Genomic DNA, 5,162 nt, shown 5'->3' with positions numbered 1-5,162 from the left:
AACCAGGGAACCAGCTAAATGCCACAGGAAATTCTAAGACCATCTTCTCCACCATGTCCCTGGGCTTCCAAATGACATATTTTAACCACCAGGTACCAATGGGTCTCATAGGTACCATTAGGAGATGCTATGATTTCTGCACATCACTGCTGAATAGCCCAGTTCTTATTTAAATTATCAGTATCTAAGAGCATTTGGAGTAATATCTATGAATTTAGTAGAAACAAAATAATTGATCTCTTGGGAAAGGCTCAAGAAAATTAAATGAAACTCAGTGAGCTGGCTTTGAACTTTAACCCCTCTTGTCCCACATCTGGTTTGAAAAATCTTCTCTTAGAAGGTGGTACTTATTGTTTGTAAAGAAAGAATACTAACAAATTCATTCTATTGAGAACCTTTATATAAGCACATCATTAGTCAGATCATAGAGAATGAGTGGATGGTTTCTACTATCTCTTTTCAGACAAGACTGGCTGCAGAATTTGTAAAATGAGAATGTGGGCCCCTTATTCAAAAAGGGAGAAAAATGCCATTACAGGTACTGATATATACTGCCTTTCCCTTTCTTTTATGCTCTTTCTTCTCAAATTGTCATGGTGGTTTTTAATTTAATGTTGTCCTGAATAAAGAAAAAGTGAAAATTTTAAACCATTAATATGCAATTTTTTATTGTGCTTTGCCAGTTTTGAGATGTTTTTATTAGTGCATTGTAGTTATACATAATAATGGGGTTGATTTTGACATTTTCATAGATGCATATAACATAGTTTGCTCCATTTCAATTCTTAGTTCTTCTTTTCCTCTCCCCCTCCCTTCCACTGACCCCTCCCCCTCTACTCTAATGGATTTCCTTCCACTTATTTATTTTTAAAAATTGGTGCAATATACCACATTTTCTTTATCCATTAGTGTGTTGATAATCCATTAATCTAAGGCTGATTCCATAACATTGCTGTTGTGAATCGTGCTGCAATAAACATTTGTATGAATGTATTACTGTAGGATTCTGATTTTAGTTCTTTTGGATAAATAACGAGTGGGATACCTGGGTCATATGATGTTTCCAAATCTAGTTTTTTGAGAAATATCATATTGCTTTCCACAGGGGTTGGGCCAATTTGCAATATATTAGTGTACCTTTTCCCCACATCCTCACCAGCATTACTGTTATTTGTATTCTTGATGATTGCCGTTCTGACTGGAGCAAGATGAAATCTCAGTGTAGTTTTGATGTGTGTTTCCCCGATTGCTAAGGATATTGAAAGTTTTCCATATATTTGTTGGCCATTTGTATTTCTTCTTTTGAGAAATGTCTGTTTAGATCATTTGACCATGGATCGATAGGATTGTTTGTTCGTTTGATGTTAAATTTTTTTCAAGTTCTTTATATATTCTGGATATAAATCCCCTGTTAGAAGAGAAGCTGGCAAAGATTTTCTCCCATTCTGTAGGATCTCTCTTCATGCTCTTAACTGTTTCCTTTGCTGTGCACAAGCTTTTGATTTCTGAGACCATCCCACTTACTGATTCTTGGTTTTATTTCTTGAGCTTTAGGAAGAAAGGAAGTCAGTGCCTGTGCCAAAATGTTGGAGTTTTCTTCAAGCGGTGACAGTGCTTCTGCTCTAATTCCTAGGTCTTTATCCACTTTGAGTTGATTTTTTGTTCAGGGTGAGAGATGGAGGAATCTAGTTTCATTCTTCTACATATAGATGTCCAGTTTTCCAAGTACCATTTGTTTAAAAGTCTGTCTTTTCTCCAATGCATGTTTTTAGCACCTTTGTCAAGGATCAGATGACTGTATCCATGTGGATTTGTCTCTGTGTCTTCTTTTCTATTCCATTGATCTATGTGTCTGTTTTTATGCCATACCAAGCTGTTTTGGTACTATAGTCCTGTAGTGTAATTGGAGGTCAGATTTTGTAATGCCACTAGCAATATTCGTATTGCTCAGGATTACTTTGACTCTTCTGAGTCTTTTACTCTTCCATAAGAATTTTAGGACTATTTTTCTTAGCTATAGTAAAGCATGTCATTGGTATTTTGATAGGATCTCATTGACTCTGATTGTTTTTGATGATATGGCCTTTTGACAATATTAATTCTCTCTATCCAAGAACCCGGGAGGCCTTTCCATCTTCTCAAGTCTTCTTCAATTTCTTTCTTCAGTGTTCTATAATTTTCATTGTAGAGGTATTTCACCTCCTTGGTTAGATTTATTCTCAAGTGCTTTGTATTTACCTGGTAGGGGAGACACCATGATCACAAAGGTAGTTTTTCCAGGAAAAGTCTCATCTAATATAGAGCAGACATCGTGATCTTGCGATTTTTCCAAATGTGGGAAACTCAGCTGTAGAATTTGTGGTAGTGGGGGCTGCTTTTATGCTTTCCTATTATATGGTAGCCCTCAGTGTTAGATTGGGATAGTGTTGTTTGGTTGTCTATTTATGTGTGTGTATGTATGGTCTTGGAATTTTTATCTCTTGAACAGATATTTGTGCTGGTGGCTAATGATTGTTTCTCTAAATCCATATGCCTGTAAACTCTTTTGAAAATTCTTTCATGGGCCTCCAAGATTGCTTAAGAGGGTGTTTTGATTTTTTTTCCTAAACTGTGTTTTCTGTTTGTTGACACTGTCCAGTTCTCCTTTGATATCTTCATTGCCAGTTTTAAGGGTAAATATAAGAGCATTTCACTTATATTGGGAATCAATGAAATGAGAAGAATCACAGACAATCAAACATGAATATGTTAGATCTTACCAAAATGGTGGAAATTCTGCATAACACCGAATCAACTGCTTTTATTTCACTTTTTGATATGTATACACTCTCTATCTTTGGTTTACTGATAGATTTACTCTATCTTTGGTTTACTGATAGGGAAAAAAACTGAAAGAAAAAAGAACACTTCTCTTTCCTTGTCCTTACATGTCATCCTAAGTGGCTGACTAATGTAGGTAAGTGACGTGAGTAAGAAAGGATATGATACAGTTCCCAACGATCTGGTCACTAGAGGCCACCATCACCTTTCTGCATTGGAAGCAAGCTCCGGTTCAGATGGAGAGTGGTCTGCAGGGCTCTCAGCCCCCTATCTCCTCAGCTGTGGGTGAAAATGCTTACTTTGTTCTCAGATTGAGCCTGTTTGAACTCCACCCATCAAGGATCCACTGGAGTTCTGTACTGATGGGACCCTGTGACTATCACTTATGAATGGGTACAAAGACCTGCAGACAGCATCTTGAGCTCCATCTCCTTTATCATGTGCCTGCTACGTCCTCTGTTCCATGGGACTTCATTTACAGAACCCAAATTCAGAGATAAAATCGCAAATTTCAAGACCTCAACAGAAGAGTCCTAACCTAAATCATGTGGGACTCTTCTCAGTGTGGTCCTTAGAACTGCACAGGATGCTGGTCCCATGAAGTCATCTGGGCCTCCAGGTTCCAAAGAGAGGCATGCTCTTACCAGCCAGTGCCCTGTCATCTCTAAGAGCAGCCAGCAGAATGAGGAGCTGAGCGCATAGAGACTTGGTTCAATTCTAAGCCCCGCATTCAGCTTTCAGGGTTTGCAGATGCTGCAGCAGCCAGGAGACTGCTAAGTCACCCAGGGTTCTGGGCTCAGTCCTAGAAACTGCCTAAGTCACGTGTCAGAGCTGCCTAAATAGGACTTCATTCTGCTCCAGTGGATAAGACTGGCATCAAAAATACTCAGCTGTCAAGAATTAACTGGGGATGTTTGTCTTTAGGAGTCCCTACCATGAGGAAAAGGAAGACTCCCCAAGAGACCCCTATACTTAATTCCTCTAAAGAGAGGCACTGCCCAGCACCTGCACTATAAGAGCAGGGCAGGGCCACATGGGCACTTCACCTATGCTCAGGTTCAGACTCGGGAAAGGGTAAACTCAACACTGGATGACAAAGTTTGTTCACTGGCACTCCCCAGCCGTCCCTGCCACCCTGTAGTGGAATAGTGATAGTGAGTTACCTTGACCTGGAAGCAGCCATGTTCACTGCATGTTGCATTAGACCCATAGGCCTGCATCCTCATCCCAACCTCCTGGACACCAGGGCCTGCACTTGGGTCAAGCGCCTGCACAGAGGACATGAATCTGTCTTCTTTGAGGCCTACACCTTGCATCTTATTTATCCAATATTCATCTACTGAGTTTCTCAAGCTTCTCCCTGAAGATCTGTATTGGTGAGAAAGAGGTCTGAGGGCAAAGCTGGAGGCAGCCACCTAGTAAAACTGCTTTGAAGTTCCACTTTACTCTTCTAAATTCATGTTGAGTTTTGCATTCTACCCATAAATTATCCAAATGTATTTTAATATAGATCCACTTTAATTAACCCTGTTAAATCACTTAACTTTTCTTCTTAAATTTTCCAGAAGAGTTGATCCTCATGGAAGATATGTATCCCATGACTTCACATAACATGCCCACCCAATTTGTGAAGTAGAGATGCATTTGATTTTTTATTTTTCTCTCCAAATGTTAACTGAGCACTAATTAAGGCAACATGCTGGCGGAACAGGGTGAACAAATGTAGATGCTGTCCCTAGACTCACAGCACTTACAAACTAGCATCAGCCAGGATGAGAGCCTGGTGTTGTCTCACTGGAATCACACAGTATGATACCATTTTGCATTTTTGATAATTGATGCTTGTGTAAGGTAAGAACTTGGGCCTCAATCCTTAATATTCTTTCTCTTACAATAAAATATGCTTGACTGGAGGTTGAGGGTGGGGGCTGGTGGGGAGAATGAGATGGGAAAAAAATACAAAAATAGTTATTGTTGCAACCAGAGTTTCAATGAACATTCATTAGTAAAAGTGAATACTCCCTGGTTAATTGAACGGCATTTAATCACTACAAGGTCATTCGGTGCAGACAGACAGCATGGGCCCTGTGAACTTGCTCCTCGTATTCCATTTCTGGATTTTTATGAGACTTTTCCACCTCACTGGAAAGTCGTCTTAGTCAATCAATTTTTCATATTTGGTTTGGATCACTTTCCTCAGGTAGATTAAGATCCAAGTGTGCTTTTGTGTTTTTAACTATATTAATTGCTTGATCAACTCCCATTTCAGAGAAGCTCGGGGAAAAGCTTTGCTTGCATCTCTTCTTCCCTGAAAATTGCCTCTCAGTCTTTTCTTTTTTGTT

General features: G+C 39.4%; 1 non-coding gene across 1 annotated transcript; it reads left to right on the top strand.

Moving 5' to 3' along the window:
• Positions 1–2,230: 2,230 nt before the first annotated feature.
• LOC114096098 (U1 spliceosomal RNA) lies at positions 2,231–2,391 on the top strand. The gene has a single exon (XR_003583353.1). It is a non-coding gene; the product is annotated as a U1 spliceosomal RNA (small nuclear RNA).
• Positions 2,392–5,162: the final 2,771 nt, after the last annotated feature.

Source organism: Marmota flaviventris, chromosome 6 (genome assembly GCF_047511675.1).
Source record: "Marmota flaviventris isolate mMarFla1 chromosome 6, mMarFla1.hap1, whole genome shotgun sequence".
Classification (NCBI taxonomy): Eukaryota; Metazoa; Chordata; class Mammalia; order Rodentia; family Sciuridae; genus Marmota; species Marmota flaviventris.
This window is presented reverse-complemented; position numbering and strand designations above follow the sequence as displayed.